Here is a 21,363-nt window from a genome sequence, read left to right on the forward strand (position 1 = left end):
ATTATCAAATGTCAGCAGACCTGCCTGCTTACTGGAAGTTTTCCTTTTTTTTTAGAATTTGTCAAAATTAGTTTGGTCTGGTGAATTGTGGATTAGCAAGCAGAGCAACTGGAGAGGCACACACACCACCTTCTGTGGTGGTGAGAAGGGAGGAATCCTGGACCCTCTTGCCAAATAGCGGTTAGTCTCCATTCATTATAGGATTCCCTTATAGTGGTTAGACCATCTAGGTTGATTCTTGAGCATATTCAAGCATGCATAAAAGCACATTGTTTCATGACACGCCAGTCGTATACCTAGAAAAGTATCGATCCATATTATTATTAATTTTTTTTCCTAATGAGAGCAAAGATCTGATAGAAACAGATGGCAACATAAAAGTTCCTCTTTCAGTGTACAAAGAGAAGATGAGGCTGGGCACTCTAAAGAAAGTTTGATCTCCATTATTTTTCCCTACCTAACATTTACATACTGCTTACTCTATGCTTAGAACAATCCCAATCAGTTTTGATACATTAAGTCATTTAATTTTCACAAGATCCTTAGGAGTAGGTGTATTCTCACTTTATGGTTTGAAAACTAAAGTGAACAGGTTTTCAGGCCATTCAGCTCCTAAGAAGTGAGCTGAATTTCCATGTAGGCTCCAGATTTGAGGTGCTCAAAGCCCCTTTCCCACTGCCTAAGGCCAGAAAAGGGTCGTCTTCCATAAGGGAGTCCATGACTGCAGGTGGGAGACTCAGTCTCTACTTACTTTATAAGTCAAAAGGATGTATACTTGTAAATATCCATTCTCAAATCTTTCTAGAGAGCTGTTCTTGAAGAAAATATTTCTAAAGTAGGCTGATATTTTGTAGCTTTTAAATCTAGGAAGAATCTAGATTTAGGAAGAAGTCAATTAAATGATTAAAACTTAAAGTACAAGTGGCCATGAATATAAATCAATTGTTTCTAAATACTAAGGCTTTCAGAAATATCTTCATAGAATGGTGCCTATTCAATCTAAGTCACTTCTTTCCAGGTCATACTTTCATGAACAGTGGTGATGTAAAATCTCAATCTTTTATAGTCTTGATAAGCTTTTTAGAAATTTATTTCAAAAATATATGAAATTCTTTCCAAAGGAATTATTCATACTTTATACCCTAAAATCTTTTTAGATTTTCCTGGAAGAACTATAAAGTCATTATTTTATTTTAAAAACATTTTAGTGAGCACTTATTATGCATCAATAATAAGTGGTTAGGCATCCAACTTTGGCTCCTGTCATGGTCTCATGGCTTGTGAGTTTGAGCCCCATGTCGGGCTCTGGGCTGACAACTCAGAGTCTGGAGCCTGCTTCAGATTTTGTGTTTCACCCTCTCTCTCTGCCCCTCCTCTGCTTGTGCTCTCTCTCTCTCTCTCTCAAAAATAAATAAACATTAAAAAATAATAATAGTAATACCAAAAACATTAAACCCCAGCCCTGCCTTAAAGAAGTTCCCAATATACTGACTAAAACAGACTTAGATCACTATAATAGATTACTATAATACAGTGTGATGATGGTAAATAATATATACAGAGGGGGTGTTGTAGAAAGATCCCTGGAGTAGATTAACTGTAAATTGCATTGGAATACCTAAAATTAGTTTGCCAGGTAAAGAAATTAAGAGAAGAGATTCTACACAGAGAGAATCTGGTGAAAAAACAGTTACTGGATGCCAACATACGTAGGACTCCTAAAACAAACAAACTGGTGCCTTCTGCAGCAGAAAGTGCAATATCCAGTTTATGTCAGAAATTCTCTACAACTGTAATCAACTATATCACGCTCCCTAAAATGTCTAACTGCTAGATTGTGAGGCAGTGGACACAGTGGGGAAGTAGGACCACACAAACAACAACAACAACAACAACAACAACAACACAAAAAACAAAACAAACAAACAAAAAAAAAACAGAGAAAGAAAAAGCCAGATGTCTTCCTACCTTCAGAGTGACAGTTATAAGTCACCCTGGCAGGGGAATTATCAGCTCAGAACAAGTTTTTGTTGTGCTAGGGAGCACTAAAACAAATCAGATACGTCATAGTAGAGCATGACGCATGACTTTAGTACTGACATAAAGAAAAGTCTTCTTTCGTGTTCAAATAATGTCAGAGAATACTGTTGAAATCTGAGACCATTTTATTTTATTAGTTTTTTTTTTTAATGTTTATTTATTTTGAGAGAGAGAAAGTGAGAGTGTGTGTGTCGGGGGGGTGGGGTGCAGGAGAAAGGGTGGAGGAGGACCAGAGAGAGAGGAAATGGAGAATCCCAAGCAGGATCCACCTTATCAGTGGAGCCCAACTGGGTGGGGGGGCCTCCATCTCACCAGCCATGAGATCATGACCTGAGCCAAAGTGAAGAGTCAGACACTTAACTGACTGAGCCACCCAAGAGCCCCCCAATTTTAAATATGAACAAATATAGGAGTGCCTGGGTGGCTCACTCAGTTAAGCTATCTACTCTTAATTTCAGCTCAGGTCATGATCTCACAGCTGGTGAGATGGTTCCCTGCATTGGACTCTGTGCTGACAGTGTGAAGCCTGCTTAAGATTCTCTCAGTCTCTCTCTCTCTCTCTTTCTCTCTCTCTCTCTTCCCTCCCCTCCCCCACTCCTGCTCCCTCTCTCAAAATAAATACATAAACTTTAAAAAATATGAATAAATTTAATATCATATAATAAATGCTGCCAATATAATGTCAAATTAATAGTAGAATTTTATAGTAAAAACTGTTGCTTAGTGTAAAGACTATATGCTTAGAGGCAAATGGTGAGCGTTTATATATATATGTGAGAGTTTCAGCTTCATCATTTACAAACTGGGTAAACTTGAAAATCTCATGAAGTATCCAAGCCTCAGTTTAGGGCCTTTATAGAATGAGGCTAGTTTTTAGGAATGTTATGAGGATTAAGTGTTAAAGCATCTAACACATAGTAAATACTCAAAATACCAATTTTTCCAATAATTAATTTACAATTTATGTCCCATCTAATTACACAAGAGAACTTGAAACAGACTTGGAGACAAGTAAACAAAGACATAACAACAGATAAAATTAAACATGACATAAATAACAGAACTCATTTACAAGAAAGAAGTTTTTACAATTTTATTAGGAATATATTCCTTCAGAATTCCGGAGGATTGTTACTCTCTGAAGGAACAATTTAGGTTGTTGAAATTTATGTTGGAACTCGAAAGGTGCCCTTCATTTTGCAAGCTATTACCTGAAAATCCCTTTGACATACAAACATAGTGAATTGGCTTTATTTTTGTTCCTTGAGTGATTTGGGCTGGCTTATTTCCATAATACCTGAATGGCATGTTTGTAAGCTGCCAATATTTTATTGTTCTGAGTTTTTTCTCACACAAGTCAATTTGATTGTTTCTGGTTTAGTCAAATTCCACTGGGGATAGTAGACAGTGTGTACTCCTTCTAATGATCTAAGTTACCAATGTTTTCTTTACACTGCTAGGAATGATGAATGGAATTACTCAGAATCTCAAGTCAAGTAGGAGGCTATGAGCTGAATTCAGATCACATGAAGTAAAAAACAGTTCACTATACTAACATTTAATTTGTCTGGTTTCTTTATCAAAGGAGATTCCCTATTTCTACAACATTTCTATACAACTAAAGGCTATCCCCTAAATCTTGAAACAAATGTTGAGGAGATGTTTTCCTCTAATGCCTGACAGATAGTTAATTCTCCAGGCCTCTACTGCATTCTCCTGAAGGTACTAAATGCATCCAGAAGATCTTTGAAAGGCCTCTGTACTGCCAACAGCAAATGGTAATAGATTCTGGGATGGAGAAGGTGTCATTCCAGTAAATGACCGTTGAGTTCAAGTTCATTTACATTTAAAAAATACAATGTATAAAATAATTACAAATTCCTATCCCAATTTGTTCTTTCAATTTCATAAAAATCATTTGTGAATCTATGACTAATGGTGAAGTGGGGAGATCTGAATTTAGTAAGAAAATCGTGGTCAAGTTTGTGAAAGCGATAACATTAATTGTGTATGCTGCACTATTTTTATATGTGCAGAATAACATTTTTAAAATTTGGAATTGAACAAATAGTAGCATTAAACAAAAATATGGTTTTATATTTTAGGCTGAGACGTGATTTTGCTAGTGTCTTTTATTTTAAAATGGGGACATCTTGGTCTTCAAGTTTCCTTACTGAGTGTCTTTCTCTTGCCATGTAGTTTGGACAGGGGACCAGAAGGATTTGGGGTGTCAACCATCCCTCCCTTTCCCACCCCATCTGTTAAAATAGAGATCAAAAATTTTAGACCACTCATATAATAATCCCAGATATGTGAATTTGCCCAAGAAATGAGGACCTCACCAATAAAAGAACTACTTGAAGAAGTTCTGGAGTTCATATGAAATGGGTGAATCAAGGAGGTGTTTACTCCAATACACCTTTATACCTCCCACTCATGAATTGCTAAATTCTACACAGCTACTTTGCATCCCTTGTACTCAGTCGAGTGGATGGGGCACTCAGTAAACAGACAATTATCACTTAACTTAGGTCTCAGTGGTTTCAAGATAAAATGGAAACCATAATCTCTGCTCCAGCTGGTTGTTGTGAGTGTTCATGGGCAAATGAAATCACTGAGGGACCACAGTGAAGATAGAGAAATACGCTGTTGTTACAGAGTTTATGTTAGAGATGGAGGGAGACAGGCAATAATTTAATAATTTAAGACAGGCAAGACATATAATTTCAGATCTCAGAAATGTAGGGACATTAAAATAGAGTGATGAAGCAGATAAATTTTAGAGGGAAGATGCTAAAATGGACAGAAAGGGAAGAGGAGGGCCACCGTTAAGCACGATGCCACTAGCCTATGAAGCTTTGTGCAAATTCGAAAAATGTGTCTTCTGAGTATATGCAGGCCACGGTGGTAAGATTTGGTCAGGAAAACCTGCTTAGTGCAAAATTAAGAGGCAGCTCTCTCCTGGCCAGTTTCAGCTCCAGTCCAGGGCATGCTGTCTTGGGGTGGGGCAATCAGAGTTGGAGGCCTTTGTTACACAACTGCGCGAATGCATAACACAGGAAGTGGCCCTTTCTCCAAGGAGAACACATCTGAGCTCTGACTTGAATACAAAGGAGCAAACCTTAGGAAGATGTCTGATAAAAGGATTCTTGACAGAGAATAGCAGTACAAAAAGCCTAAGCTAGTGACCAGACTGGCTTGTTTAACGGTCATCGGTGATGGAAAACAGAGACAAGCTCATAGCAGACCATTCTAGCCTATTCCGGTGAGTATGGATTTATCCTAAGGACAAAGGTAAGATTTTGTAGGGTTTTAGTACAGCATGTAGGTTTTTTAAAGATCACTGGCTGGTGTGTGAACCAAAAAAATGTTTGTAGAGAAAAGGATATGAGGGACAGCAAGATATCAGGTGGAGACTATTGAAATGATAGAAAGTAAGAAAGTGACATGGGCTTGGACTAGGTGGTTTGAGGTAGAGATTCAATCATTAATGCAACAAGTATTTATTGAATGCCTACTGAGTACCAGGTACTTCCGTAGGATATGGAGTTATAGTAGTGAACAATACAGACAAAATCACCTATTTCGTGGAGCTGAGATTCCAGTGGGTGGAGACAAAAAACAGTAACTAAACAAGTAAAATGGAAATAAGTATCTTATTAAAAATGTATCAAGAAAAAGTAATAAGAAATGCTATTCAGAATAATGGGTGGCATTTTTAAATATATGATAAATGAAAAACATAGGAATTGGAGGTAAGTGGATGGATTCAGAGTACATTTTGACATAAACCCAATAGGACTATTAAATGAATTTAATGTAAGAAGTGAGGGAAAGAAATCATTTGACTTGAGCTTCTGGGAACAACTGAGAACACTCAGATAAGGGCAAGGAATTTTCCATTTACCCAGCCAGGTGCTGTTTATGAACTAACTGCTTAGTCATTGTTGTCACTTGGATTATGTAGTTTTTAATTTTGCCAGAGGTCTTATATAGAGGACACTGAAGTAGAAGCCATAGTTACTTTATATTAGATTATTCCAATAATATATTATATTGGTAATTAATTTACAAGTTTTTTGCTATGATTTTAGAAAAGTTTTAGGCAAATGGATTATTTAGTATAAATTGGTTACACAACCCTATTATAAGTGTTTTAAAACACCAAATTCTTTAACTTCTTAGATCAAAGAAACTCCTCCAGGCCAAAATGTTTCTACTGGAAAGGTTTCTTTGCATCCTGATAAAAAGCTTCCCTAATATTTCCATGTGTTATATATTTGCATATTCACTTTGATGGAAAGCATGGAATAGCAGCCAAATGCATATTTCATACATTCTTTTGATTAAAAATGATAAAGGTAATATTAGTGTTTTTTCCTCTTCATCTCCAATTTATGAAGTAGAAATAATTTTCCATGAACAGTCAACGAAAAGAAAGGAAACAAGATTGATTTGAGATTATATCATTGTTCTATTTATCCTTATACCTCAATTATGACAAAATACCTGATGTTTGGGATCTAATGAAAATAGAGGCACAGAATCATGATCCTAGAGTTTTGGGGTATAGGAGAGACCTTTGAAATCAGCTATTCCAACACCCTGAGTTTTCAAATGGAAAAAAAAAGTCCCTGGAAGGATAAATGGCCTAACAAAATCATACACTGAGAGCAAGTCCAATATAAGATTAAGACCTTTTCCACTCTATTTTATTTTTCTATTTATTTAATGTCTATTTGGAAGATCGAGATAAATGCCAGTTATCTATTATTATCAATGATTCCTAACCCTTGAAAGATCTGTAAGTATTTAGTTCATTCTATGAAGAGTTTTACAGTTTTCTTTGGTGTTCATGTTTTGTTTCACCTTAATTAGATGCTGAATTGACCCCAAGTGGCCCATCAAAAAGACTCCCTACTTAAAGATCAATCTTTTTGTTACCTGACCTCATTTCCACAATTCTAGATAGACTTTCACTGGGAGACTTTTAAGTTTTTCACAATTCCTGTTTCTTTACTTTTCTTAGTTTCTTCTAGCTCTCTGAACCATATGTCTTCCAAACCCACAGCAAATCATATTTGCACACAAGGTAAACCAAGGGACAGACAGTAAAGATGGAAGAAAGAGACAGATAGGTAAAATGAATCATATGTTTTTCTTTTAATGCAAAAGCCAAAGGCAGGAGGAAAAGAGATAAATGAGGCAAATTAGATGAACTGCAGTCACAATTAAAAGAAATAAAAATAAAAACTTAGAATGCACTCATGCACATGCAATGCAAATCTCCCACTTGACATCTAATCAAATATTTTTTTTAATTTTTTAATATTTATTTATTTTTTTGAGAGAGAGAGACAGAGACAGAGGACAAGTAGGGAAGGGCAGAGAGAGAGAGGGAGACACAGAATCTGAAGCAGGCTCCAGGCTCTGAGCTGTCAGCACAGAGCCTGATGTGGGGCTCAAACTCACAAGCCGTGAGATCATGACCTGAGCCCAAGTCAGACACTCAACCAACTGAGCCACCACATGCCCCTAATCAAATATTTCCGGGATTGCAAATTCTGAGTGATGACATGGCCTAGAACATGGCTTATTCCAGTTATTCCTCAAAACGTGGCCATTTTATCTCCTCCCTTGATTCGCTTCCACACACTCTCCTCACATGCTCCCAGAGCACCCAGGATGCACTTTATCTTCTGAGCATCAATGCACTGATGTTTATATACAAGTTTGGGCTTTACACCCCCCCACGTTTTTAAATCTTCAGTAGACTATGAGCAACTTGAGGACAGAATCTGCAACAGCACTATATACTTGTGAAAGGAAAGGAATCATTAAAGGAGAAAATGAATGACTAACTGAATGAGTGAATCAGTGCATGTTAGATGCTACTCTGTCACATTTTCTAGAACAGACCAAATTATAGCTATTTTTTAAGTTCTTTATAGAGTATAAAATACTTCCAACAAAAAAGTGAAATTTTATTTACTTGTTTATTCATTCACTCATTCATTCATTCATTCATTCATTTATTCATTTTTAATCATTAACGGTTCCAGACCAAAGCATTCACTTTCTTTCTTTGAGTATCTTTACCTATTTATGAATGGAACAACAGTCTTGCTATGAAAGTGAAAAATTAATGTGTTTACCCATGGCTAGTGGGAAAAAGTGAGCTAAAGTCCAAAATGAAGAAAGGTAGCATCATTAAATAATTCAATCAAGATGTAACCCTTGTAATATATTCTGAATATCTATAGGTCCCCTCAAGTGGAAAGAAGACTATGTAAATTATCCACTCAGGTATTTTTCAGCCTAAATAATTCTGCAACTAAATGTAACTTGAATAGTGTTTTAGTGCCAAACATTGAAACCCAAAGAAATTAAACAACTTGCTAAATTCACCTAAGTGCTTATAAGCAGGACCCGTGTATGAAGATGGCAGGTGCTGTTTTCTTTGCACAGTAGCATGTTGTCTTTGTATTTTGCGTCTATTTTATAAATAGCATAAAGAGAAAAGGAATGAACAAAATATATAACGACATTTGGAATAGTGCTGAGCAATTTTAATTAATTGCAATTATTGCGTTGTTATATTGTGTTTTAGAATTCTATACTCAATGATATAATCTTATAATAATTAAAAAGCAGATCTTAAATGAAGTTCTCTGTATTATAATAAAGTGATGTTATTAATGGACATTTTACCTATTGTTCCACTTGAAGACAATTTAAAATACAAATAATGCATGTTTTTGACCATCGGTTGTTAGTATTCAAAGTTATAATGAATTAAAATTAGGTCTCTTAGATGCCATTTTCCAATGTCAAAAATATCTGACATTCTTTACCAAATGGGGATGACTACTTCCTAAGGTGTTGAGTGGTTGGAGAAGCGGTAGGATAAAAATAGCTCATCTTACTAGAAATCAACTTTCTGCAGCATTATTTATAATGGCTTATTTATGAAAACAACCCAGCTGTCCATCAGCAGATGAATGGATTTAAAAAAATGTGATATATGTATATGCTGGAATTGGACTCTATCTAACTGTATCTATTTATCAAGAGAAAATGGAATATTATTCAGCCATAAAAAGAAGGAAATTCTGCCATTTGTGGCAATATGAATCAATCTTAAAGATACTATGCTAAGTGCAAGAAGCCAGACAGAGAAAGGTGAATACCATAAGATCTCACATGTGGAATCTAAAATAATAGAACTCATATTCCCACAGAGAACAAATTGGTGGTTGCCAGAGGTGGAGTGGGATGAAGGGTGGGTGAAATGAGTGAAGATAGCCTAACGGTACAAACTTCCAATTAACTATAAGATAAATAAATCCTGGGGCTATAATGTACAGCATGGTGACTATAGTATTGTTTATAAATTGATGAGAGATGAGATATTAAATGTTTTCATCATTAAAATTATAACTATGTGCATTATAAAAATTATAACTTATGGTGACCATTTCACAATATACACACATAGAAAATCATCATGTTGTACACCTAAAACTAATATAATATTGTGTCAATTATCTCAATAAAACTGAAAAAAAATAAAGAGATCTAACTTTAGTCAATTTATAAAAAGAAATCAACTTTTTCTGCATGGCAAATATTTAAAATATTATACTTATTTGTAAATTTTAAACACATAATTGAGTAGAATTAAAAATGCATAGTTTTGGGGGTACCTAGGTGGCTCAGTCAGTTAAGCATCTGAGTCTTGATATTGCTTAGGTCATGATCTCAGGGTCCTGAGATCAAATCCTGTATTGGACTCCATTCTGGGCCATGGAGCCTGCTTGTGATTCTCTCTGTCTCTCCCTCTTTTCCCCCTACCCCTCCTCTTTCTCTCTCTCTTTCTATCTCAAAAAAAAGAAAAACAAACAAAAAAAAACAAATAAAATAAAAATAAATGTATAGTTTTTGAGGAAAATCACTAAACCTCAATAAAATTTTGAGTTAAAATCTCAGGTTTCTTTTATATCCCTAGGCAAGCCCTTCCTCCCTCACACATTAACATACTGACTAATAATAGTCTATAATTCACTTCATTTAATTGATCATTGCTGTTAATACAAAAGAACCAGTCCTGATAAGGTTGTTGTTTATCAACCAGGTAATTATAACATGGCATACACCTAAATATGAGTACATTTAATGTGTCATAACTCTCAAGTCAAAATGTAATAGTTCAGGCTTTATATTCAGTATTACTTTTCAGAGACACTTTAAAGACTTCCTCAAAGATGGAAAATCAAGTCACACCAAATTGTTGATCATTGGGAAAGTATGTAATCAGAAAGATGAGGAAATAAGAGAAAATATGGCCCCCAAGACAAAATCATTACATTTACAGAACATATTAAAAAAACTTACAAGTAGCATAACAAATTCACTTCTCAAGAGCTAGGAAGCTTGACATTTTTGTAAACTATCTAAACATGACGAATAAATAATGTCTCCTTCTGTCTCATGTCTCTTCTAGCTGTTTGACTTTAGGATTCTACCAAAGAGGTTATTGACAGAGAGCAGCTGGCAGAGTTGATTGCTAAATCAATTCCTAAACTGCTAGAATCTGTTGTTTTCATTCTCAGTAACTTCAGGACCCACCAACAACCTTCGAGATAAATTTACCCTAGGTTCTCTTCTATCTCAATTTGCTGTCACTTTAACCATTAAAAATAAAATACACTTAAAAATCTAATCATGGAACTGTGTGATATTTTATCAGGCTTTTGGCCAACTTAATAGAATCCCAGGAAATTCAAAAGCAAACCATATCCAAGACTCCTTCAGTAATTTCAGTGAAAAACATTTGTGCTCTTGAGTATGAAGTCACAGTCCCCTTTGCCTGGGGTTTCTATACCATATTACTTTCACTGACCAACCAACAAACAAACTGAAAGTTACCAACAGACTGCCTTCTTTCTTTGGCAGTTGTAATGACAAGATTTAGGAGTGCATGTCAAATTTGCATTATATACAGGGATGGTGAGTTTTTCTTAAATTATACCACTTAGAAAATAAAGTGAAGGAAAAAAGAAAAGAAAACCTAGGAGGCAGTGACCCCCTTTTTAAAATAGATTTATAATTCTCCCTACAATGCTGGAGATAATATCCAGCCATCTGAGCAAATTCCGAAACTTCCTCTTCGTTCAATTCCCTAATCTATGAGGTGGGAAAATTATAACCCAGCTCCTAGGTTTTGGTAAGAACTCAGTGAGATGATCCACGTCCAGAGTTTAGCATAGCACCTGGCCTGGCATACCATTAGGATTTAGTAATCCAATTACTAAAAATTGACTAAAAATCCAAAATTCCAATGGAATTTTTAGCATTCCATTGTCTTCATCAAAGCCATCATGATCATCATCTCTGATCGCCCTCAAACATCTTTAAAAGGGAGGTAGCTGCTGAATAATGTGTGTATGACTGAGTTTTCCTTCACCCTAGGTAAGCCATATAAATCAAGGTGCTTTGGGACTTTTTCTCCTTATCCTCAAAAGCAGAGACAGACTTTTTTAAGCTATTGCATGGGATTTGAAAAAACGGTGTTGCTTCTCTTTTATACAGGGATCTCATTCATATAAAATAAAATCAATTTGGCACTTTTCAACCACCCTGTTTAGCGATTTCCATACCACACAGTACTTGGCAAAGGGATGTTGCAACTATCCTATCCTTTGTCTCCACCTGTGAGAAAATTTCTTTCCTTTTTTTTTTTTTTTTTGGTTTGTTTGTTAATTGTCTCTGACACATGCATATATCCCATGTTCACAAGCAATTCAAAGAGATATGGAAAGCTGAAGGAAGAATCATAGAGCCAATGAAAAAGGGAACTTCAGGTTTTAGGATTTATCTCAGGAGGAGACAAAGGATTTGATGTTTTGTTTTAGCTGAGAATTCTCTACTGGGTGCTTTAATAAAGATGATAAAACTCTACACCTTTTCAACTACAGGCATATAACATAAACTTAAATATTTTAATACTTGCACTTGATAGATAAAGGATAAATGATAACATGTTAATAATTACTGTTTAATAGGCTTACAAACACAATTAAATTCACAAATACATTCTCACTTGAATGACACATTTGGAAATCATCCAACTTCTCTTCCTGTTTTAAATTGTGTATAATTGATACCATTTTGTCATTTGAAACAATACTCACTGCTTATCCAGTGTCTGCCAGGAGGCTACTTATAATTATACAAAAAAAATAATATTCCTCTGGGAGAAAAATCATCATTAATATAATCCCATCATGAATAATAGAAAGTGGAAACGGTTTACATCTTATGCAACTATTTTATAAGAGAATATTAATTCATCAGGTTGTTTTTTACAGGATGTTTCAATACGACAGTACTGGTTCTTTCTCTATATCTATTTGCCCTTTCTATAAGAGATTCTAATTATTACAAACAAGTCTCATCCACTAAACACACGCTTATTACCTAAACACTGTGGATGGATACAATAGAAAGTAATTTGTAGGTGGCAGTTTTTCTTTCAGGAAAGCTTCATGTCAACCACGAAGCAGAAATATGGAATAAAATAGAATAGTGGGGATTTAAGAGATGTAATATAAATAATTAAGTGTGAATGACAAAGGAGAGACGCTAAAGTATAATGGGATGCACAGTGATGTAGATGACATCCATATGGTGAGATATTGCTTTGTTCAGTTTTTACCCTGTGTTGATTTCTCACTTGGTGTTGTTAATGAAAAGTACATATAATTATATGACTATTTTATCCCCCTTCTAGTGAAAAACTTGACTACCTAAAAAAAATAAGTAACAAGCTCATTGTAAGCAATTAATAAGAACAATCACAATGATGTTGAAAGTAAGCATTGGAAACATACTATAGCTTTATAAAGTCTATCCTAACCTCTGTGGGCCTCTCCTCTTTAGACATTAATAGTGAGTATAATCTGCAAACATGATTTAGTACTTAATTACTACCTTCTCCCATTTTTCTTCCCCAGCTGCTTTATACTGTTCATTGTTCTACTTGTAATAATCTGACTAGATTGTTTTCTCCTTCTGCTTTGAAACTCATGTTATGACCATTAGTATTCTTAACAGAGTATTTTAGAAAATATTTTTAGAGAACCAAAATATATACCGGATCAAAAAATGCTGAGCAACTATTAGACATCAAAATGTTGAATTTGGTAGCAGTAATGTTAATATTGCAAAATTCATTATTGTCTCCATCTTGCACAAACATCCTGTACAGGAAAAAAAGCTAGGGGTGAGGACTATTTGTTCATCATCTAGGTCTCTCCGAAAGCAGTTATATCAAACTGCTTGGTTCACAATTAGTTGTACCAAAATAAGTATGGGGCATATTTGTTATTCTCATATTTAAATTAAGGCCTGCTTTAGAAAAGTGATAAGAACTATATATATATTTATTTGAAAGCCACAGATTCTCCATTCTTTATCTACGGGGCCACCCAAATGAACCTTAGAGCAGGACAAGGGGAATATATTCACATAATTACTAGAATGCTTTTTTAATCTGCACTCTTTCATATGAATTGACAGATAAGATTATTATAAGACATGGCACATTAATAAATAACACCTAATTAGTTTGATAATTCTTTGATTAAGCCTTAATTTTCCTTGCTTTTCATGCAGCAATTCAAATTACTCTGTATTATTTGTTCCTTTTTCAGACTATTTTAGAACATGCTTTGAATAGTCTCAGTAGGTTACCTGAGGAGGAATTTATTTTTGTCTGACAGCAAGTCCATGCCATTAAGAGTGACAAGGCTAGACCAAAACGATGCTTTATTCAAAGTTCCCTCACAGCAAAGATACTCCTCTAAAATCCACCACTTCTTTCAAAAGGGTTAGGAGACAAATGTGAAGAATGAGAATGTAAGGAAAATAAAACAGGCCTTCATTTTGTTTCCTTTAATTGGACACAGAGAAGTGAAGTCATACAACTTGGTATTACAAGGACAGCGGTCTTTCTATTTACTAGCCCTCTCCCAAAATCTATGGTCCCTTTACCTGCTAGAGAGAGTACAGCAGCCTTAGAGGAATCACAGCCAGGCAAAGGTTCTCAGATCTATTTCTATGTACATACCAGCTATTTATAGTGACTAGAATGTTCCGTGGATTGATTGTGACAAATATGGAAATCTAATACATTTATCTTGAACAGCTTCCACGGACTTCAGATAATCAGAGGCAACTCTCACAGGGTATGCTATGTCCAGGAACCATGCATGCCTGTAATTAAGTGTAGGATTTCTCCTCTTTCTTTCTACCACTTTTTTCTGATTCTTTATGCTGCCTGCAGTTTACAGATGCATGCAGCAAACCAGTCTTTGTTAATTCTGAGCCTCTGTCTCTAGAGATACTACCAATAACTCCTTTAAGAATCTTTACATAGGGCCTATTTGCAATGCTTAGAAACCTGTCATCTTTTTAAATAACAAGATTACTTCCAGGAATGAATAAAGAGGGCTGTCCTGGGATGATCATCAATAATTTTTTTCGTTGAGAAAAATATTATGCACCATGAATTCAATTCAATAAACATATCGTGGATCTGGCAAAGTATGAGACAGTAGGGATTTAAAAGCAAATGTTTCTTAAAGTTGTATACAAGGCAGAAAAGAAAGACTTGTTAGGGAGAGAATGCTAATGATAAACAATAATTAAATCAGAAAGGAATCAGGAGTGGTGGGTAGAAAATCACAATTTTGTTATTGGGCACAATCGTCACCCCCCCCACCACTATATGTGTAAATAGTGCTTCTTAAATGTTAATGGGTGTTCTTGGATTGGTCTAAATGTTAACCCTAAAAAATAATGCCTATTATTCTCCTTATAAATAAGCACCATGCCTATTTATTCAGTGCTGTATCTGTAGAATCTAGCATAGTTCCGAAAACTCATCTAAGATATGCTTAAACCAAACTCATTATAAGCATATAATGTAAGATTTTTCCTACAATCCCCAATATAATACTGTCAATTATGTATTATTGGCCACATTACATAGGTAGTAGATCCAAGGCTAAAAGACATCAGATGGCTACGATGGATAAAATTGGTGTTGTGTATTTGTTGATGTGGTTCTGCTTGTAACAACTCATAGATATGTGCCCAGTTACTAAAGAAACGCTGACACTCAGAGAGCAATGGACCCTTAAATGTGCTTTGACCATCTGCTAATGTATTCTGTGACAGTCTTATCAGCCTCATTTGACAGAGGAGGAAATGAAGGCCTAAAGAGATTGATTAATGTGACTAAGTCATATTTCAAGCATGTGGCAGGGCCTAGAATTAAAGCCATGCAGTCCGGCTCTAGAGTCTACTTGCCTACCCACCTGCTTTCTCTGCCTGAAATGTCCATGCATTGGTGGCTACCTCCAAAGAATCCAAATAAAACCATGGAAAACAACAGAAAGCAGCCAAAGAAGGAAAGCAAATTATTACTCCATTTTAGGTTATGAACATGTCAGTTCTAGCACTTTTCTCACTGCACTATGTTTTTAGTAAATAATCACATATACTCACTCTTTTCATTTACATCTAAACCTCATTTAAGTTTCTACCTCATGTGTGAACTTAAATCGTCGAAATAGTTTATAACATTTTGAGTTACAACATTAATTTCTTAAGTCACTTGTACACAGTTCCCATCACCACCTATATGAACGATGACTTAGTAAATTTGTCCTTTCTTCCTTCAAAACCATGTTTTAGATTCATCAGTGTTAGCAATATTTCATAAACTTTACCCTATTTCTAATCCCTTTAGCAGATGCTGCTTGATCACACTCTCTGTAATGCTGATTTCATGTCATTGTTGTACTTCAAATTTTTCAGACTCTCTTCCATGCCAAGTTACATACAGCTTTGCTGATTGACCGAGTATAATGTCACCACAAACTTATCACTCCTTATTTCCCGATGTTTTCTAATCTTAATTTATCTTTTTGTCAGTCCAATATCCTCATTGTCATACAAACACATCAATTTCACATGCTCTGCCATGTCACGTCCATGTTCATTTTCTCTTTCATTCATACACGAACCAAGGCCTGTGTATTCCTTAGCACTTAGTCAAATACTCCCCATCTTTCAAATTCTAGGTGTCCTTTGTCTTCCCTGACATCAAGAATCACAGATGTCTCTCTGAAACATGTAACATGTGGTGTCAGTATTATGCAATCTCACTCCCAATTTTAACCTTTTACCATTTTCTGTTTCAAATAATTCTACTTGTTAAAGTTAGGGATCATCTTTTAGTATTCTTATATCCCCTACTGTGTTCATTCTGAGACCACAGTGCATGCAGTATTCATGTATTCAATATTTGTATGCTCACTTATTTCACTCACTCTCTTGGTAACCTCATTTCCACCATTGACCTCTCACCAAAACTCCACACTTGATTATCTAACTGCTTACTTCAGAGTATGCTGTGAAAATTAAATGAGTAAAGTGTGTGACAATAGTTGGTATGAACCTTGGTATTTAGCAGGTGCTTAAATGATGTTTCGATTGGAATCTTCATATATTCCCCTTTTGTAACTGAACACCATCATCTGCGGCCTTAAGAATAGGTAATGGATTTGAAATCTCCTACATCACTAGCTCTTCTCACTCTCATGAGTTTTGACCAGTCTTTTCCTTTACTCCCTATTTAGAGCACTATTATTATTGTTTTTTCAAGTCAACAACCTCTGAATAATCTTTTATTTTCCTCTCTTTTGGTATTTGTGATGATAAAACCCATGGTTCTACCTCTGTGAACCTCCTTGGACATATCCTAACTGTGCAAGAAGGCCATCCCCTCAAAACCTTCTTACACAAATGTTTCCAATTTTGTTTTTCTTTCTAGGCTTCCTGAATGTCAACCACTGTGAACCACTTGCATTTCCCCACCTATGCCTAAACAAGCAGGGAGCTTTGGGCTTTAGAATTAGTCAGGCTTGTGTTTGAATCCCCTGTCTGCACTGTGTTTGACCCGGACAAAACATTTAAATTCTCTACCTCCATTCTCTGTTCTATAAAACAAGGATGATAATACATTCCTCCCAAGGTTTTATATGGATTAAATAAGATTATTTTAAGAATCTAGCAGAGAATACTCAACAGCAGGTAGTTATAAAAGAACACTTCAAATTAGTGTGACTATGTGACTTAAATGTTAGCTATTCAGTCTTATGTCTTTATCCTTAAACTTATATAGACACAGTCCACCAATGTCTCAAGACCCCTTTCAACTTTTACTTCTTCCATAAGATCTTCTCTGATCTTCACACTAGAAGCATTATCATTTTTGCAGTAAATTTACATGGTAAAAGAGAAAGTGAAAAAGTGTGGGGAGAGGATATGTGCATACACTATTTTATTTCACCATCTAACAACCTTAAGAAATATATTTGATTTAAAAACTGAGACTCAGAAAAAGTTATTAAGCAAAGTATTTAAATCCTGGCTTGTGTGACCTTCAATTTATGTTCTGTCCATTGATTCTCAGTGTGCTAGCAGAGTCTATTGAAGTCAATCTGAGTTTTTGAGATTTTATTTTGTTTTGTTTTGCTTTGTTTTGTTTTGAGCAATTGTAACTACTTGTAGAGACTGATTTATCTTGTCTTACTTTTCCTTACAGGTTGTCCAAGGAACAAAGGAAAAAAAATACTTATTTTCTAAACAGAATAAAACTCATTATAACTTGTAATTTGCTACATGGCACCGTTGGGCAATTTAAAAAAATCCAGGATACATGATGGAATCTCTATGATCTTATTTTTCCTCTCTCTTGAACATTTCTATTTCATGAATTCAGGAATTACTTCATTATGACTCATCAATTATTCCCATCAATGCTAAAAATGAGTAAAATGATAAGAAAATAGAATAATGATGGAGTTGCCTGGAAGGATGATGCAATTGCAAAATAAACCTCCATTCTCATCATCATTCAGTTTTCTTATTTTTTGACTAAAATGTTGCATCGTCATTCAAGAACGCATAAAAGAAGTCTGGAAACATTCTTATGATCTACTTCTAGTTTCATTGAGCACAGTTTAGAATTTAGAAGTTCTATGTTTCGTCCATAACTGCAAAAAGAAGAAAATGGACAAAGGAAGATGTTTAGGTTATTAGATGAATCAGAAGACAAATGTAAAAAAGAGAGCTAAGTATGCTAAACTTAAATGATTAGGGTGAAATTGAAATTAATTGTTCAAATGAAATCTCAGACCATGGATTTTCAGATGACAATGAATTTTCTCAAACTCAAGAATCCACGAGGGAACAATTCATTTCCAAGGACAAAAATGAAATAGGATATTCTCATGCAGTTAGTCCTTCAACCAGAAGGACTTCACCATGCAATATTTTGTGGCAAGAACTTATCTCATTTTGTTTTAAGGGTATATTATAATACTTTTTCATTTTTTATAAAGTCTGTGTGCCAAAATTTATAGTTTTTAAGTACACAAATGTTAAAGAAAGGTTAAGGCCAGTATCAGAATGAAATCAATTATGTATAAATAAAAAAAAAACTCATTGGATTCATCATTCTAAATAATGTTTAAGAATCTAAAAATAAAAATGTCTTGTAGTTATGGAATGGAGATGACATTGTTTTTTAACGAAATTACGTGCCTCAAAGATTTGAAAAAGTTGACTGTTGCATTTTGATAACGCAAATTCTAAATGAACCAGAAGTGATACTATGCTAGAACCTATTAAAGATGTGTTTGAAATCTAGAATTAGTATCAATTAGATGTATATATTGCAGGTTTATTCATGATATTGATGGGCAGTTAGTTCCTTTCTGAAGATGTTTCCAATCTGGAGTATATACATCTTCAAAATCAGAAAATTGATGAAATAAACTTTTGGTTTTGCTATGTTTAAGTTCTTATCACAATTTTCACCTCTTTACTCTTACTTCTGTAAACCATTTTTTAAATGATTTAAAATATTAAAAAACACTAAGAGGTCCAAATGGTAAGTAAAGATAACTATTGTTCCTAGTATACTGAGATTAGCATTTACATTTTCTAAACCTCTATTGCATACTTATCAATTTATCCTTAGTTATAAAGTTATATATGCCATGTCTTATCTCTTTTCTGGACCAGCAGCTTGCAGAGGGGATTCAACAGATGTTTATTGCGTTAACATCAAAACTCCCAGAACTTTTATTTTGTGAAAATAATGAGATGTTTGGAATTAAAGTGAGTATGTTTTCATGGAGCAGTATTTTTTGGAGGAAAGTAAAGTAAGGCTGAATCTTACCTAGTCTTCTACATTATAGCCAATTGAGCTCTGAAATACATTAGATTAAACCATTAAATAACAGTGACTATAATGCAATTACATTTGACCTCTTCTCAGCAGGATCAAACCAAAAATGCAGTTAGGCACAACTGAAGTTCAAGAAAAGGATCTTAATAAAATGAGAGTACTCTTATTCCTTGAGGCTCTATTTCTAGCTGTGGACCTAAAAACCCATAGAATTGGAATACAGACTGCCAAAGAATACCTTATTATACTCAGAGAAGATTTTGATAGGTGACTACCTTCAATTTTAAGAGAGTAAATTACACAGAAAGGGGAATAAATTACCTTAACATAAATTCTTGGTTCAAGTAAGTCAGGTAGTAGTTGGATTTTAATGGTGGGATAACTTCTAAGGGATAAACATTAACTTGTATTGAACTTTAATCATAATGGCTTTTTGATTATGATTTTTTTCATACAGAGATGAAAAGCTGAAAAAAAAGTGTTAAAATGATGAAGCAAAAGCATACAAGGCCTAGTTCTTGTACTGGACATTTAAATTGATTTCCTTATCTACAATAAATATAAAGAGGTCTGTAAGCCATGTGATTTTTTTTCCTTATTGAAATTTGTCTCTTGCTTAACTCAGTTGACTTCACCCAGGAGTACATGCAATCTATTTGGCCCAGATGGAAGTTGATGAAGAGGAAATGTGAAAATGCGTAGTAAGATCATGATGGTTATTTTATTATTTATTTATTTTTTTTCAATTTTATTTGCTCACAATTTTTGTTTTTAGTTTATTTATTTTTGAGAGAGCACACATGTGTATGTGCACACATAGGCAGTGGGAGGGGCAGAGAGAGAGAATCCTAAACAGGGCTCTGGGTTTTCAGCACAGAGTCTGATGGGGGTCTTAAACTCACAAACCATGAGGTCATGACCTGAGCTGAAATCAAAAGTCAGGAACTTAACCGACTAAGTCACCAGGTGCCCCATAATGGTTCTTTTAGAGTCTACCTAAATGAATGAAATTATCAGTATGGCTATCACTTAAGAAAAATGTGCTTAGCAGCAAAGTATTGAAAAGGAGATTGGAATTACTGGAAGGATGATAAAGATAAGCAAACCTAAAGTCATTTATCTTGATCATCACTACTATCAATTTCTAAAAGCAAAACCAAAACTCACACACACACACACACACACCACCACCACCACCACCACCACCATAAAGTGAATCTCAATGTAGCTATTAATGTCTACCTTGACCAGTTTTCATAGTTGTCTTAAAAGAAAATGACAGCTAGACTATTTTAACCCTAAAAAGTGTGAATCATCAGCTTCAAGACAGCCTCCTTAGGACAGGATCCATTTCCCTCCCTCCCTTCCTCTCCCTTTCCTTTTCTCACCTCTCTTCCTTAAGACAGTTTAGGGATTACCCAAAACATGTTCTATGAACTGACCAAGGACACAATCAAGAGATCTAATGTCAGGGTTGTTAGATCATTTAAGAGCAGCAGAAAAAAAATATTTCTAGAGAAGGGGGCACTTCGGTAACCATAATATCCCTAAAATTATGCATTATACATATACGTCTACTCCGATTGCCCACAGGACCAACCTTAGTAGCATATACTCATTTTCTAGGTTTAAATAGAATTTCTTAATTTTCAATTGAAGATAGAGTGAGTCAGTACCCGAGAATTTTAATTGTTATATACAACAAATGACTGTTGTATATGCGGTTATAGTTTATGCTGGCTTCTTAAGATAGTCCTTATAATTGAGGTAAGGATTTTTACTGACCATAAGATAGTGTATATTCACTACAGAGTTTCAGAAAGAGCAATTCAGTTCCTCAGGTATATCTTAGCTAAAAAAAATGCTAATGGTATCTTTGTCAGAAGTATTTTATTTAATGGGATAGAAAAGAAAAACTTGGGACATATGTCATTGTGTCAGTACATTTCATTAATGAGGTTTTTTCAAATCTCAACTGTGATTTGGGCTACTTTTGA

At 34.8% G+C, this 21,363-nt stretch overlaps 1 protein-coding gene and 1 long non-coding RNA gene across 8 annotated transcripts in view; one reads left to right on the forward strand and one right to left on the reverse strand.

The window, feature by feature from the left end:
* The window catches only part of TRDN (triadin), a 275,510-nt gene that overhangs the window by 121,420 nt on the left and 132,727 nt on the right, over positions 1-21,363 (reverse strand). The gene's annotated exons all lie outside the window — the stretch shown is intronic.
* The window catches only part of LOC125937975 (uncharacterized), a 46,831-nt gene that overhangs the window by 18,857 nt on the left and 6,611 nt on the right, over positions 1-21,363 (forward strand). For all 6 annotated transcript variants that reach the window (XR_007462566.1, XR_007462565.1, XR_007462568.1 and 3 more), the window contains one exon: positions 56-19,934. This is a non-coding gene — a long non-coding RNA (uncharacterized LOC125937975). The remainder of the gene's footprint in view (positions 1-55; positions 19,935-21,363) is intronic.

Source organism: Panthera uncia (genome assembly GCF_023721935.1).
Source record: "Panthera uncia isolate 11264 chromosome B2 unlocalized genomic scaffold, Puncia_PCG_1.0 HiC_scaffold_24, whole genome shotgun sequence".
Taxonomy (NCBI): Eukaryota; Metazoa; Chordata; class Mammalia; order Carnivora; family Felidae; genus Panthera; species Panthera uncia.